Source organism: Ursus arctos, unplaced genomic scaffold (genome assembly GCF_023065955.2).
Source record: "Ursus arctos isolate Adak ecotype North America unplaced genomic scaffold, UrsArc2.0 scaffold_16, whole genome shotgun sequence".
NCBI classification, from domain to species: domain Eukaryota; kingdom Metazoa; phylum Chordata; class Mammalia; order Carnivora; family Ursidae; genus Ursus; species Ursus arctos.
Window position 1 is genome coordinate 1,976,842 of NW_026622830.1, and position 16,830 is coordinate 1,993,671.

At 58.5% G+C, this 16,830-nt stretch overlaps 1 protein-coding gene across 1 annotated transcript in view; it reads right to left on the reverse strand.

Moving 5' to 3' along the window:
• Positions 1–16,830, reverse strand: part of CDH4 (cadherin 4) — a 534,326-nt gene that overhangs the window by 89,890 nt on the left and 427,606 nt on the right. The window lies entirely within an intron of this gene.

Below are 16,830 nucleotides of genomic sequence, written 5' to 3' on the forward strand. Positions count from 1 at the left end.
TAGCTCGGAATTCCCCTGGCTGTGGCCTCCAGGGCCCTGAGGACATACTCCCTAAGCATTTATGAGGTCCCCCTGCCCCCCCCCCCCCGCTGGAAAGACGGATTGCAGTGAAGTAAGCTTCCCCTTTGGAGGGGTCCACTGGGGGGTCTCCTGGGCTGCTGAGGGCCAAGAATTTAATTTCAGACAGTTTAACCCTCCTGAGGTCCGAGGGCGAGGCTGTAATTCCTGTTCTATCTCTGAGACTTCTGGCCAAGGGTGGCCAAGGGTGGCCAAGGGTTGAGGCTGGGCCGGGAGCTCCTATTGTTTGGAAAACAGCAAAGGGCCACTCTCCCAGCTCACGAGTACAGAAGTTGCTGGAATCACCGGGCCCGGACAAACACTTCACAGTCACAAAGCATGGTGTGCATGACCATGGCCCCACTACCTCAGGGGCCCTGACCCCGAGTGCCATGGCGCTGTGGCTGGACTCTCTGGGGTAGAAACACGGCAGACCTGGGATTGTGGCATTTGGGTTAGGACTTCGAGGATCGAAGGGCGCCGTGCACACCCGCCCCCGTGCACGGGTGCCCCCAGGCACACGCCATGTGCCTTAACAATCAGAGGGAACTCAAGTGCACTCGGGGTGCAGAATCTTTGGCATCCTCATCAGTACTTTCTTGGAGGTCCTGGGCTGCTGCAAAACCAGGCAGGGAATCCCCAGTTCACGGACCGGAAGAAACTCGATCGCAGAAGCTGCCTCCCAGGGTCCACACTGGGGATCCAAAGCCTTGAGCACTTAAGAGCAGAGTCCCTGGACGGCGGGCGTGGGGGAGGGCCGGGGCACATGGGGTTCCTGCCTGCACTGACCTTCCCCCGGTGGGGTGTGGGCTTAATGCAACATTGTTAATCCATCCCACTCACTCACCCTGCGGCTCCAGGGCTGGGAAGAGCTACCTTCTAAATGCTCGCTCTCCAACAGGTGCCTGGCATTGAGGGCGCACAGAAGCTACCTTCCTAAACGGTCACCGACGGGCAGGGGCAGGAATTGAGGAAGGTGCCGATGACAGGCGCGCCAGCGTCTTCAACGTGTTGTAGGTGGATACAGTCTTCTAGCGAGGGCTCATTTTCCTATCGCCGCAAAGCAGGGCTTAATTGTACGTGACAAATGTTCTCTCCAAACAGGAGCCCCACCTTTCCTCTCTTGCACAAGTGAGTTTTCTGCATGTTATTTTGGGATCCTCCAGTGGGAGAGGTCAGGCACACGTGGATGTGGCTTCCAGGGCAGACCAGCCAGCATCGGTCCCCCTGGGGTGGGTTCCAAGGGCCGTTCAGATGGCCTGGGATCCAGTCCTGCCCCTACATCCTGGCTGTGTGACCTCAGGCAGGTTACTCACAGTCTCTGTGCTTCACTGTGCTTGGCTACAAAATGAGGGTAGCAGTGTGAAGACGAGGTGAGGTCACTCCTGGGGCGTTCTTGGGGTGTCAGTCCTCACACTGTCCGTGAAGTGGGCTTTATCATGCTCCGGGGATAGATGAGCACGTGGACCCAGGAGGGGCCGGCGGGCGGCCACAGTCACACAGCTGCAAGATGCTGAGCCTTCCCCACACTGCGACCCCAAGTGGGGGTTCTTCTTGGCCGTGTGGCCTTGGCCCAGGTGCTGGGGTGTGGGGTCTGCTGCCCTGCGAGGCACAGCTGCCTCCTAACTCCATCGGGTTGGGTCTGTGCAGACCCCAGGCACTGCCTCCTGAGCCCAGTTCCCATGCTGGCTCCTGTTTGAGCCTGGAGCTGTGGTTTGCGTCCCTGGGAGTGTGGACACACCCTGAGACCCTGCTACACGCTGGCTTGGGTCCTGGGGCTACAGAGACGACCACAGGCCAAGCCCCTATGCGGGGTGCGGTGGGGGCTGTGACACGGGTGTCACAGTACTGGAGAGGACATTCAGCGAGTCTGTGGGGGGCTGTGCCCAGGAGCTCCCTGGGGAAGAGGGAGTCACACCATTGTCAGGGGAAGGGAACCAAGCATGCACAGGCCAGTGGTAGGTGACAGACCCTCCGACTGTGCCATTCCAGATAGCCCACCAGAGTCTGGCCCTGTTCTGCACTGCTGGGGAGAGGGCACTGGGGGCTCCCAACATAGGGTTCACTCTAGGGCTTTGGAAGCAGACAGGCCTGGGTTTGAGTCTGCTGGCTTCCAGCTGTTTGACCTTGGGCAAGTGACTTAGCCTCTCTGAGCTTCGGTTTCCTGATCTGTGAAAGAGAAGGATCCCAGAGGCTGTGTAGAGAGGCTGACTCCCCCTAACCTGGGGGAGATGGGGACAAGGTCAGAGGTCAGGCGAGACGCAGCTCTTGCCACCCGATGCCCGACAAGGGCGCTGTCATCCCCAGCAAAACTCCCTGACTGAGATGTGGATTCCCGAGGGCGCCAGGGTCGGGAGGACAGGTAGGAATCCTGGCTCATTAGTAGATCGAGGGGAACGAGGCTGGGGGCCTCTCAAGGGCTGGAGGGAGCTCGAAACAAGGTTTAAACAACCCCCTTGCAATGCTGTTTACACTATGAATGCTCAAAACCAAGGGGGTTTGCAAGGACGTTAGAAATTCTGTTTGAAATCTGCGGCAGCAATAATTCATGACCTCTCTCTGGTTGAGAAGGAAGGCAGCAGCCAGTGGGTCCTAGCGGGTCTCCGACTGCGCGGCGACTTCCGGCTCCGGGACCCGGCACTCCCGGTGGCTCTGGGTCCTCGGAGCTGTCCTGCAGGTCAGACACTTGGTTCTGTTTGTATGATTTTTCCTGACCTACTTCTATGAGTGCAGATGACCTGCTCCAAGAGAATCCTCTCTGTTGTCACAGGCTGGGGAGCAAAGTCGCTGCTTGGAGATGAAGCCCAGACACGTGGGGGTCAGTGGATGGGGCAGGTAGAGGGGGCCGCATGCATGGTGCACACATCCCAGTCCTAAGTGCCTCGCCTCCCTCAAAGGGCCTGGGTCAGGAATGAGCTCTTTTCTACATAAACACAGTATCTGCTGGTTGGGGACCGAATTGTGCACCAAGAGTGAGCAACGTTGGCACCCAATTTCAAGGCTATGTTTGGGATGGTTTGACTTGAAACCTAGGCCATGTGGGGCAGAGCAAATTCCGTCCCAGGGCTGGGAACAAAGGAGAGGCAGTGTCCATGCAGCCAGCTTCCGCCCAGACTCACTTCACTGGGCAGGGCAGCCTCCTCCAGCTGCTCAGAGCTGCCCCCTGCTTTGGAGAGCTGCCCTTGGCCCCCAGGAGCCCAGCCGCACGGGAAGTTAGGTGCTCCCCACAGCCAGCGACCGTCTGGGGCCTGAGTGCCAGGCCATGGCCGAGGTGCCCGCAACTCAGCCCCTGCTCCAGGGATGAGCTGAGAGCATGTCCTTGCTTCTTCTCTTTCCTGCCCTGCCCCTCCCTCCTCTTCTCCTGAACACCCCACACACGCCTGCCCCCAGTCACAGGCACCGAAATCCCAGGCTCAGTGCTGCTTTCAGGAAACCAGCAGGAAGCAGAGACAGTCACCCTTGAGAGCAAATGAACCGCGTGGCCCCCAGTCGGGGGTTCCCCGAAAATGCGAGGGTGGGGTGAACGGCAAGCCCCAGGTGGACAGTCCTCAGGCCGGATGGCCGGGCTGCAGGCAGCTGACGGGGCATGGGCACCAGCAACGTGGGGGAGCCTGGGCACCCGAAACCCCAGGACTGCTTGGACTGGGCAGCGTCCATTCCTCGTCGTGTTTTTCCACTTCGACGAGCTGCTTCCATTTGCTTTGCTCATGGCTGTGCAGCGAGCTTCCTTCTCATGGCAAAGGCACAAAGGCTACTGATTGATTTTCCCTCGCTTCAGATCGTCAGAAGTTTGGTCTTTATTACAGGTGAATAACCATCCGCGCTCTCCCTTCCGGGTGCACTGAGTGAGCCGTGCACCGAGTCCACAGCCTCGTTCCCGGCTGTCCTGAGATGCGGGCGACGGGATCCCGGTCTCAGGACGAACTCGCTTCCCAAGCCCGAGTCTGCTGGATTGGCCGCCTCCACCAGGATCCCATCCGCAGCAGAGGCTGTGGTCTTATTATTTTTCCTTCCAAGAGTTTGGGCATGTTTGTGTTTTTTAAAAATGTGATTTCTGTTGTGTTCTTCCAGAACAGCACGTCTGACAGGCTGCTGATTAAGCAGCTGTCAGCACATCCCGCTGCTTCTGCAGGGGTGAGGCGCTGAGCTCATGTGACTGACTCCCTTCTAGCTCCCCCTGCCAGTGCAGCCGGACAGCAGAGCAGATTCATGCCAGCATCTCCGGCCCGGCAGGCCCACCCAGCCCAGAAACTGCAAGGGTCACACACACGGGCCCGGGCTCCAGCCCAGAGAAGCCAGGGGAAGGGCGGCAGCTCTGCTGAGAAGCTCTGACACCCCGGGGGGGTCGGGACATTCTCGAGGACAGTGGCCCCCACTTGGTTCTGCCCGGGCTGCAGAGACCCGTTATTTCGGATATGCTTATAATTTTTGGTGTTGTTCTTGGCTTGACAGGGGGCTGGTGGGGGGCTTGGTGGAGAGGAAGGTGAACAGGGAAGGGAACCGGGATGGGGGCACCCAGACTCTGACCTCAAGTGGGTGTGGCCCACTTTTCATGATCCCTGATCAACCCGGCACGGAGTGAACACAGGGCTCAAAACTTGGGTCTGAGAAATGCAGCCAGGACCATGCCCCAGGTCAGATTTTTTTGGGAACATGATAAAAATTATTACATTTCTATTTGATTGCAACCTCAATTAGTAGGATTGTAGCATGTCGCTTCATTGCTTTCATGTAAGAAATAGGTTTAGGTCTAAAGTCTAAGTCACTGTAATTCAGAGTTACAGTAAATTATGTTCTAGATAATCTTGCAAGTTATAAGCTTCATGTCTGGCTCAGTATTTCCTATTTAAAAGACAAGTTCTTTTTTTTTTTTTTAAATAAAGGGTTTTAGATTTTATTTTGAGCCTAGCTAGCTTTGCATAGCAATTCTTTTTTATTGTGCTAAAAAACACACAGTGTTAAATTTACCATCTTAACCATTTTTATGAGTACAGTTCAGCGGAGAGCACATTTCCATTTTGGGCAACAGAGCTCTCGAACTTTTCCATCTTGCAAAACTGAAATGCTGCACCTCCTGAGCACGCACGACCCCCTCTGTCCTCCACCCCTGGCCAGGGTCTGCCTTTGCTGGAAAGAGCGGTTGCGGTGACCTGTGGAAACCCCCACGACACGCGTAGCCGGCCAGCCACGATGCTAGCTACAACACAGCCCACTCCCCTCCCTTCTGAGACGACAACAGTTAGATCCCAAGGACACCTGAGCCCTGTCCCCGTATCCCCGAGTCCACTGCTCTCCCCCCTTCCTCGGGACCGGCCACTGCTTTGCTTGGCCCAGGGGGCACCTGTGTGACAGGCCTTGCCTGTCCTTGGACGTCTCTGCTTCTGTCTGGAGAACAAGTCTGGCTCCTGCTGGAGAACATGAGGCCCTTCCCTGAGGCCAACCCCTGCCCCCCGCCAGTCCCGGTCTGCTCCCCCACCTAGACCCCGTGCACAAGCAAGAAAGCCTGGCATTATGCAGGTGCCTGGCCCCGGGACTGTTGTAGCAATGGATACAGTGACCTTTCCAAAGGAGACCCGGGTCATGTCCCACCCTTGATGGAACCCCCAGCAGCCCCAAGACTCAGAACACATCCCCACTCCTCACGGTGGCCTCCAGGTCCTGCAGCGCTCCAGCCCTGCCGGGAGCTCCCCACCGCTACCTTGCTGCCCCCGCCCCCCCGCACACCTGGTCTTAGGCGTATGTTGCCTGTAACGCTGGCGTGCGTTCCAGGTTCTGCCCCTGTCAGCCAGCTAGCCAGAGACGTGCAGCACCCTTGGGTTAGCGAACACGAGCCCCAGCTTTGGTTTCCTCATCCATCATATCCAGCGGGATCCGGTGACTCCTCCGCACACGCCCTCCTCCAAGTGCAAACGCTAATTAGTCCCGGTGTCACGTCTGCGTGGATATAATCACGCTTAATCATCGGCACACTGGGGCTTCAGGTCTTGACGAGGTGTCACTGGGTGGGGGACTGGTTTTCGTTATGGGAACTGGAACGATGGCAGGTGAGTCAGTCTTCCTGGGCGTCACCTACCATTTGCTGCAGCGGTTAAGACCATGGGTCAGTTTGATCTCAGAGCTGCACTGAGGTGTCAGAGCCAGCCAGCCGGCCGGCCTCCCCAGAAACGCCGGGGCTGCTTCTCATGGCGCGTCGCTCCCAGAAACGCTTCTGAGCCTTCTCCGTTGGTGGAATGGGGTCAGGTGCACCCCAGTTCCAAGCTAAGGTCTCAAGCCCACAGGGCCTCTCCTCACATGGCTGCCGCTACGGACGCTGGCGTTTTCCAGTCTGTGACAGGTGCCTCCTTGCTGGGACCCCAGGTGGTTTTCGGCGGTGGACGGATGCAGATTCACTTCACACAATAACGTCATCTTGCTGCCATTTTGGGGGGTGCCATTCTCTTCAGGCCTCGTGATGGGGGGCTTTTCATCAAACAACTGTTACGTGAGATGTTCTTTAGCGTAAACTTATTTAGTTTAAAACGTGGGTTGATTTAAATAACACCATCCGGGAAACAACAGCATATGTGGCATCCAAGCAAAGGCTGGGAGTACGAAGGGGTCACCACCAAGGACTCGCCCCGGCCGGCTTGACCCCATCAGCGTGCTGACCGCAGACCGGGAAGGGTGTCAGCCCGGCTCGCACACTTGGGAGGCGAGCGGGAGGCTGAAGCACCAGGAGAGAGACGTGGTAAGGCGGGACGCAGTGCTGGCTTGCTCTTCTGTTTCAAATCACAGTAGGAACGAATTTTGCATATATTCCCCTTAATGTTCTGAGACGCAGGGAGATCTAGGAGGGGCCGCGCCGGGACTGGAGAAAAACCCTACACATCATTAAGATCTAGAGCTGGTCCTTAATGTGTCCACAGCTTCAAAATGAGGTCTAAATGGAGGCTTTTTTTTCTGGCTATGGGGTAGAGTGGTTATAAATGTGTCTTCGCACGGAGCCCTAGCTATATTTCTTTTTGCAGCTGGTATTGCTGCATTTGAAACAAGTCCAAACAAACAGATGACGTGTCCATTAGGTTCCAAATCGAAGTCCCGATTCCAGAAGTGCACATTCCTGGGTGACTGGCGGCGTCGGTGGTCTCAAACCCAGAGCTTCATGGGGGTGAGGCCCCGTGCAACCGAGTCTCCCCTGGCATCAGCACCTGTCTCTTAGCTCGGGCACGGTTTCCAGCCACTGCAGCTCACAACCGACGTGCAGGCCCGACGTGCAGCTAGATGAAGTCTGCGCATCTCAAACACGACAGGAGCACATCCCGTGGCACCTCCCAGGCTCGAGCTCGCTTCACTTTGGGGTTGCGGTGTGCTGGCGCTCTGGCCGTTTCCACGCCAGAGACGCTGCTTTGGTGGGAGGCTCGCCCCAAGGGGTGGCCAGCTCAGCCTGCCCGTCGAGGTTCCGGAGCTACGGAGCCTGCGCCCTGGCCATGCCTGCACGCCCACCGCTGGGTGGATGTTATTTAATGTCATGACAGATGACCTTACTGGCCGTGAGCTTTCCGGCTTTGCTGCGCAGCTCGAGACAGCCCGAGGGCCGATAAATTATTACATGCAGACCAAACTCCCTTCACCTCCCTCCCCGCATCTCACGGCTCCCAGAGAGACCTGGCCATCCTCTTGATGCAAGGCGCCTCCCCAGGTGGTTTGCTCCATCGTGTCGTCGGGGCCTGAAGGACCATTGGTAGCTTCTCCGCTTGTCCTCTTGAGTCTGTTTATTTTCCCAAATGCTATGTGGTCATTACTATGTGGCTGTTTCACACAAATGATCACAGCCGGCGAGACTTTCTGTGGCTGCCTTCCCTCCCATACGGCAGCACAGCTGAACCTGACGGGGCACAGCGACGGGGCCCGCCGACTCCCCGAGGGCAGGACAGGGACTGCTGACTCCCTGAGGACAGGGACGGGGACTGCCGACTCCCCGAGGACAGGACAGGGACTGCTGACTCCCCGAGGTCAGGACAAGGACTGCTGACTCCCCGAGGACAGGGACGGGGACCGCCGACTCCCCGAGGACAGGACAGGGACAGGGACCGCCGACTCCCTGAGAACAGGAGGGACTGCTGACTCCCCGAGGTCAGGACAGGGACGGGGACCGCCGACTCCCCAAAGGGAGAACAGGGACCAGACTTGGCTCCAAGAGCCTGGAACGCAGACACTGTAGGTATCCAGACACCCTGTCAGCAGGTGCTAGAGTGCGCCCCATGGCCCAGACAGTTCTAAGTTCGCATGAAGACACCAACTCCATTCCCCCCCCACCCCTCCCCCACCACAGCAACCGTGGCTTTGGCCACAGCCACTCTCTCGTCCACATCCCCAGGGCGGTTCTCTCTACAAGCTACCCCTTGGCCTGGCCGGCCATCCCACCAGACCCTCCCTGAGCCCCTCCTGGGGCCCTCCCCAGTGGCGCTCTGGCTGGGAGCGAGTGGCGCTCCCAGAGTTTCCACAGCCCTGGGAACTCTTATACCAGGGATGAGCGAGACGTTTTCACTGCGGCGGTTTCTTAGCAACCCGTTATTAGAGGGCTTTTGGTAGTTAAAAAAAGATCTCCCTCTCTTAGAGTGGGGTTGTGGTTTAGAGAAGCCCAAATCATCTTGTGCTGCCGTCGGGTGTCGCCTGGGCAAAGACGGCACTTAACCGTGTCCTTGGGGCCAGCGCGGCTGTCATGCCTCCCAGGGACAGAGCAGGTGTCAGATGGGTCTGTTCTGCCCACCCAGCCTGGCCTGGGGGGGGCACGGTCTGAGAGAGGCGCTGCACACACGTGTGGGACGGCACACGCTTGTGGCTGCTGATGGCACCCCTCCCAACCACCTCCGCTGGACTAAAGGTTTCCACCCACATTTCCACACCTCTCGCCCAGAAATTAAATGGCCTCCCGAGTGAAAAGTGAAGGACTGTTTCATCAGCAACCCCCCAAGTCTGATCTGCACTGAAACATTCTGCCACAGGAGCGCCCCGTGGCTCTGACGGTGCTGGGCGTGTGCGGGAGATTTTCTGGGGAGGCGGTCCAGAACTTTCTTCCGACTCTCTCCTCCCGCTGCACCCCCTTACCACAGCAGGGCACCTCCTAACCCTGGGCTGCCCTCCTTCAGGGCGATATCCTCCTCCTGCTTTCCTAAATCTGTGGGAGGAGGCGGTGCCTGGCTGTCAGTCCGGGGCGCGAGATCTGGGGCACGTTTCCTTAGCGGCAGAAGCTGCTGTCCTCATCTCTGGAAAGGGAACAGGGATGCACCCCTCCTGGGGTCTTTGAAAGAACAAAGGGGGCCATCCTGCAGAGGGGCCCATGCACGCTAGTCCCGGGTGGTGCTCAGGACGCCGAGCCCTCCTGTCCCTTCAGTGGAACCACAGGCTGAGAACGGCCGAGGCAGGTGCCCGGAGCAGCGGCCAGGCAGAGGCTCCCCTTTATTTATTGAACGGAGTGAGCTGCAGCCCATCTGGCTGCTTTCTAGAAAAATACCATCAGAGATATCCAGGCCTTCTTTTCCAATACAAATAACAAAACAAAACAGGGCTCTGGTCCCATGTGGGTGCCTCTGCCGGTTTCCTGCAGGAACATCTTCTCATCCCAATAGGGTGGGTCCCGGCACATCTTGGACGGCCTAGCCGCAGGCTTTTGCCACAACCACTCATCAAAACTCAGCCCTCTGGACAGCAGGGTGTGAACCCTGATGACGTCATGACCACAGCTGGTCAGGGCTGGTGGGGAGCTTGCCCTGGCTCCTATGCCTTACAGCAGGGACGACGTGGGATCAGCAGGCATCGGGGGCCCAGAGCTCCAGGCCAGCGGTTCTCACCTTGGCTGCACGCTAGCATCGCCTGGGCTGCTTCTAGAAACCACCAGTGCTCAGGCCACCCCGAGACCCGTGAGAACAGAACGTATGGGTGCGGCCCCAAGCCCCCCAAAGAGGTTAGAGTCCTCAAGCCTTCATCCTTCCTGATGCTTCCAGGATCAACCTGCAGCTCCAAGTGGCCTGACCTGCGGGGTCCCCGCCATGTGGGCCCAGCCCCCTCTACCCACCGGACAGCGCCCCTCCCCCACAGCAGCCGGTCCCTCTGCCTGGAGGGCTTCCTCGTGTCCTCCCGCCTCCTCACCTGGCAGGTGCTCCTCCTCCTTCGAGTCCCATGTGAGTGTCGTGAGTGTCGCATCCCCACCAGGTTCCTCCCGCCCCCGCCTGGCTGCCTGTTTTCCTTCACAGTTCTTTTGGGGAAAGATTTAAAGACACAAACAAGTCCAAGGCTCGAGTAACAATCCCCCACATTCCCGTCTCCCAGCAGGATCATCTTGTAGCCTGGCCGTGTCCTGCGGTACCTTGTCTTCAGACACGAAGCACCACAAGACAGCTGTGCAGACAGGGTCCCCGGCTGCCCCGTTTCCTTCTGCCCTCGTGTGCACGCGGTGTGGCTGGAACCGCAGGCCCGGCCAGACCCTTGTAATGCAGCCGGGAGGAAAGTCAAGGCTCTGAGGTCCGGGAAGTTTCGAGGGCCCTTCTCGCTCTGGAGGTCAGAGTCCTCTGTCCCACACACCAGTTGGTTGCACAGAACGCAGAGCCGCACGCGGACGTCTTCCCCAAAGTGACAGCATCCCAGCCATTTCACATGTGCTCCAGCAACCCGCACGGTGCAGCCCAGGCGAGCCCCGACACAGGCTTCCTTCCTGCCCTTCCGGGGTAACGGCCGTCCCTCTCCCGGCCCCCGCCGGAAGCCTTCCAGAGCACCGAGACGTGTAGCAGACCCCGGGTGTGCATGAGTGGCTCTCTCGGGCAGACCCCTGCATAACCAAGATCACACTCTCACTTTTCCTGACGTCACCAACGTGCTTTCCGGATGCCGCGCCAATGAATATTCTCGCTGGAGGCCTAGACGGTCTCCCTCCTGGCCCTGGCCAGCACGGGCCGATGGCCATGTGGGACGATGGCTCCCTGTGCGCTTTCCCAGAAGACCACTGAACTTGCACCCCTCTCCATACATCTGTTCCTAGGCCCGGCCCTGCCTGGCGGAGTTTAAACATGCTACAACCCAGTAGTTGAGTGGCACCGGGCACTGCCGCATCCTAGTGGTTCTGGGGCAGAGCTGGGTCCGTGCCCACAGGGCTGGGCTCTGAGGGCTGGGCAGCTGTGCCGGTCTGGACCCGGTCTGGACCCTGCAATGCCTGTGTCTTCGGGGATGCCGGAGCATGGCTCCACGTGTGGCCCTGGTCCTTGCTGACCCTCCCCAAGCTTGCTTTGCCCAGAGGGCATGGCCCATCTCCAGCCACCCCATCCACAGACTGTTCATTCTGGTCACTCTGAACGGACGTCCGTCTGTTTTGCTTGTCCACTGCCTGTTTCCTTCCGTCGGGGAGAGTATCTGATCTGTGTCCACACCACAGCCGACACCAGCTGTGTGAAGTTTTCCACATCAAGCCATTGTCCAGCTCTCTGGACACTAAGTGTGCGCGCTGCGGTCGGTTCAATGCTGACACCGACTTCCCAGAGTCTGCACAGACCCACGGATGAAGGGTCCCATCCGGTCCTTAGCATCGCCCCTGGGGCGGCTTTCAGGACACCTCAGGGCAGGCTGGACAGTGTGGGAGCTGCGGCTTTCACCGCCTGAACAAGTCCACCCCAAATCTGTTTTTCTATCATGCCCCCCCCCCCGAAAAACAAACCTCTTTGGAGAGCATGTCCTTCTATTTCAGCAAGATAATTCACAAGTTTGGCAATTTCCCCGATAAGGGACTTGTGTTAAAAATAAAAGGTTTTTAGGCACTTGAACTTGTCTGCCGTCAGGACGCCTCCAGGAGATGCGGGGCAGCGCGGGCCCTGTGGACCGCTTCCTTGTGGATGCTGTTCTTTCCGCACGCAGCCCGTCCTCGGGGTTTTTAGCTTCCAGCGCTCTCTAAGCTGCAGACCACCGGAAACGGAAGCTTTTCTTAGAATGGGTTTTCATTCTGACAGTTTAACCATCGAGGGATTGGACAGAGGCTGTTTAATTCCAGATGGAGCTTCCTTGGGGGCAGAGCAAGGAGCTGGTTGGTCCCTCCATCGGACCGAAGCCAAGTTGTGGCCTGAGGGCATCGCCCCACCGGGACTCCACGGAGCCAGCATGGAGGACGCCCCGGGCCAGGCGGCAGCAGAGCCGGATTCCCGATCTGGGTGGAGTCCATCCGCGGGGGACAAGCTCAGAGCCAGAGCCGGCAGCTGTCACCCCAGCCAATGCCACCTGAACATGTAATCAAGGTACCGTTTCATATTTCCAAGTACAGTTGAACAGTCGGATGGAAGGATCTGATTTGGGAACCAAACTTAAATTTAAATACCGCCTGCCTCCAGGAATTAGGGAATTTTAGACTTTGAAATAAGCAGCCCGGGGAAATTGGTTTGGACACACTCTTTGGCTGCATGTGTCCCTGTGGCCCCGCTAACTGCTGGCTTGGATGGATCGGGGTGAGCACGCCAAGCACTGGGCCAGCTCCTCCCTCACTGGTCCAAAAGCATCAGGACGGAGGCTGGAGCCTGTGCGTGGCGACCCAGCAGGGACCCCGAAGCCCTCCGTGGGCACTGGGTGAGGCCTCCCCGGAGCGACGGGACGGCTCGTCCATGGCTACTCAGTGGAGGGGCGCAGGCGGAGGGCGTGTGCGGGGCAGATGGGAGGAGGGTCCTAGCCGCCCAGAGAGCTGGATCCTGGCAGCCACCACCTCTTCCCCCCCAGCTGCCACACGCGGGGACGCCAGACCCAGACAGACAGGGTGGTGAAGAAAGCCCTCTGTGCTGGATTTGCTCCGTGCACCGGAGTCCCGCACCGCGATGCCCAAAGCTCCTGGAGGGAGGAGGGAGCTCAGTGGTCCCCCCCCCCGCCCCCCCAGCCAGGGCTCCGAGGGCTGGAGGAGAGCAGGCCTACATGGTGATGGGTGGGCTGGGCCCTCTGTGCTGCCTCTGGTCCCTCGTGCCCTCCACGCGGAGCTGGTGAGCTGCCCGCCCCGCAGCCGTGAGGTGCCTCCGTGACTCCCTTTGCGTTTTCTCAGTCACTGTCCGTGTGCAGCGTCAGGCGCAGCCGACAGGCGTCAGCAGCAAGTGGCAAACACAAGGGGGTTCTCTGTTTCTATTCCCCTCCAGCAGAGAGGTTGGTCTTCTTCCCCCGTAAGTTCTTCGAAGCAGTCTTCAGCACAAGAAATTCCTTTCTTTAAAACTAACACAGAGAGGGTGCACACAGGGATGAGGGGGCCGCACCCATGAATTTGGGGGACTGGTTCCCCCGCATCGTGTGTCAGGCTTGACCGACCTCTATGAGGTTCCCAGTCACACACAGCGGGGTGGTTGTAGGGTGGGCTCTTTAAACGACCTTCAGGGTTCAGAGCTCAGCTCTATGCTTCGAGCTGTGTGATCTTGAGTGAGAACCTTGGCCTCTCTGAGCCTGGTCATTCTCACGGGGCACAGACCAGAACCTCCATCTCACTCTGACCCTCACAAGGCAGAGGCCAGTTCAGGCTTAGCAAGATTCAGGTTAGGGCTTGAGACCGGAGATCATGCTGGGTTCCCCGGTGGCCGTGGATGCAATCACAGTCCTGTGAAACGGGAGGTCTGGCTCTAGTGGTGGGGAGACGTGGGGAGCTGGCGCGGTGACGGGAAGATAGAGCCTTGACCGTGCTGGAGGGGCTACGTGTCGGGCTCGCAGGCACCTCTAGAAGCTGGAGAAGAGGGGCCAACGGTCCTCCAAGAGCCCGCAGGGACACCGCCGCCCTGCCCACACCCCGATTTTGACCCGCAGAGCCCGCAGGGACACCGCCGCCCTGCCCACACCCTGATTTTGACGCGCAGAAAGAGAGTTCAGACGTTTGGCCTCCAGAGCTGGCGGAGAGCAAATGCGGGCTGTCTTTTTAAATTCAGTTTTTATTGTTTTATTAGCTTCGGAGGTAGAATTTAGAGTCAGCAGCTGCATGGAGCACCCGGTACTCATCCCATCAGCGCCCTCCTTCATGCCCCTCCCCACCAACCCCTCCGCCCTCCCCTCCAGCAATCCTCAGTTTGTTTCCTAGAGTTAAGAGTCTCTTTTGGTTTGTCTCCCTCTCTGTTTTTATCTTCTTTTTCCTTCCCTTCCCTGTGTTCATCTGTTTTGTTTCTTAAATTCCACATGAGTGAGATCATTGGACTAGAGGGAACGTATCTCAGTATCATAAAAGCCACCTACAAAATACCCACACCGAATATCGTCTGCAACGGGGGAAACTGAGAGCTCTTCCCCTAGGTCAGGAACAGGACAGGGATGCCCACTCTCACCACTGCTGTTCAACACAGGACTAGAAGCCCTGGCCTCAGCAATCAGACAACAAACAGAAATAAAAGGCATCCGAATCGGCAAAGGAGTCCAACTCTCACTCTCTGCAGACGACATGATTCTCTATGTAGAAAACCCGCACGTCCCCACCAGGAAGCGCGAGCACTCAACGGGAACTCAGCCGAGCAGCAGGATGGAAGTCGGGTGCACGTCCCTACGCTGACCGGGGCTGTTTTAAGCCACTGGTTTTGTGGTGGTTTGTTACATCAGCCCCAGGAAACTAGAGCAGTTGCGGGGGGGGGGGGGGTCCGTGTTTCAGAGACACAGCGGGGCGGGGTCCGTCGTCCAGGTGCGGACGGCCTCCGAGGGCTGTGGTTCTGACCACACCTGCCACGGTTTGCAGCAGACGGCCCCAACCCTCGAGCAGGGGCGTGTTCTGCCTGGCCCAGGGGCTGCCCCGCCTCCCGCCCCCCCCCCCCCCCCCCCCCCCCCGGCTCCAGGTATCGGGGCTCCTCTCTACTCTCCGCTGAGCTCCCAGGTTGCAGCGTCTGGTGCAGTGAGCCAGGACCTCAGCAGCCACCTTCTCCGGGGCAGGGCCCTGGAGGCCTGACCTCACATCACAATTTGGAGTTTCCCAGCCCCCCCGATGACGAAGCCCAGCACCACAATGACCAAAGCGCCCGAGTGAGAAGAGGCGGTCAGTACCTCCCCTCCGTCCTCCCCTCCCAGCCCTCAGCTGCTCCAGGAAGGATCCGTGGGGGCAGGAGCAGGGCCTGTGGCCACACCCAGATACACGCGGGCCAGAGGCACACATGGGCCCTGAAAACGCCAAGAGGGGATGCTGGTCATTCTCACCAGTGAGCAGTGAGGCCCCCATAGACCAGACGGTTCTGAGGCCTAGGGTCCTTAACAGGCTCACTGATCAGGCAACCTGAGGCAGGAAATTCCAGCAGACCTGTCTCTCTGCCGAGGCCCTGTGGGTGCACCATGAAACCCTCGGTACCCTCAGCTGGCCCTTTAAGCCCAAGGCTCTGCCAGAACCTTCCAAGACCCCTGCCCCCAGGCTCCACTTACCCCACAGCCCCAGATGTTTGGGGGGGGGGTGTGCTGGCAGCCCGCCCTCCGGAAACCACGAAGCACCGCCCACACCAACTGGAGATGCGGGGGAGGCTGCCGGGCACAGGACGGGACATCCCTCCACGCCTCCAGAGAATTCTGACTCAGGCACACCGTAGCTAGCTCAGATTCTCCTGATATTCGTGGGAATATTTAAAATAATCCCTTTACATTCCGAGACAGACTTAACCCCTCCTCCCCCACCTCCGAGTGTAACAGCTGGGTATCAACCAAATCCACACTTAAACCAGCCAGACACACAGACCTGCCGCTACAAAGTTCCCGGTTCGCAGCCGTTTAAATGCAATTTCCGGATAAAAGCAGTAAGGCAGTTATGTAGTTTACTTAAGCTACTCAAATATTACCTGATTATTTAGAAACACTTATAGGGGCTAATTATAAGTAACAGTTGATCAGAAATGTAGCAACTATAAAATTAATCCTCAATACCACAGCTCTGCAAGAAGCTGGTATACACTGAACATACATGCAAAGCTTTAAAAATTTGCATTCAGAGGTTCTAGAGCCTGGAGCAGTCTCGGGGGGGGGTTCTAGAGCCTGGAGCAGTCTTGGGGGGAGGGTTCTAGAGCCTGGAGCAGTCTCAGGGGAGGGCTGGAGCCTAGAGCAGTCTCAGGGGACCCTTGGCTGGGATGGAGTGGTTATCAGCCCTTGGCCCCGGATTCCAAATGAGACAGGGTCCGCAGGGCTAACTGTCACTGGCTGCAGGCTTTGCAAGGCAGTGTTGACTACAGAGTCAATGACCAGCAGAGCTGGGCAGACGCGGCGGGTCCCGGGGCTGTGCAGTGGTCAGACTCGGGAACGTGGCCATGGCCCTGGGGAACCGCTGCCAGCACCCCAGGCTGCAGGGGCCTGTGCCTCTCCTCTGCACGAGGGAGGCAGCTGGTGGTCCAGGGCCCCTGGTCTCCCTGCCAGCCTCCTGGCCTGCTGCCCAGCTTGCCGTGTCCACGAACACCCACCCCCTGGAGTAAGGAGCCTGAATGAAGTGCTTTGGTGTGTGTGGTGCCATCCAGTCTGATTTCCAGAAGGTTCCCGTCAGCACCTCCGGCAGCAGCATCTTCTAAGGAATCATTTTCTTCCTAGGGATCCCACAGCCTCCAGAGGGATTCAGTGCAGTGGACACGGGGAGCCTGGGGCTCTGTGACCTGTGGCTGTGGAAAGGCACGGAGGTGCCGGAGAAGGTGTGGTCGGTCTGGACAGGATGACCATGGTCCATCCCTGGTCCCTGTTGTCTGTCGTGAGAGGTGCTGGGACCCATGTGTCCAGGGGAGACTCACTCCACAGCCGGCAGCCGAAGGTGAGTGTGAGGCAGGACCATGGCCTCCCGCCCTCACCCGCTCCTTGCTTTTC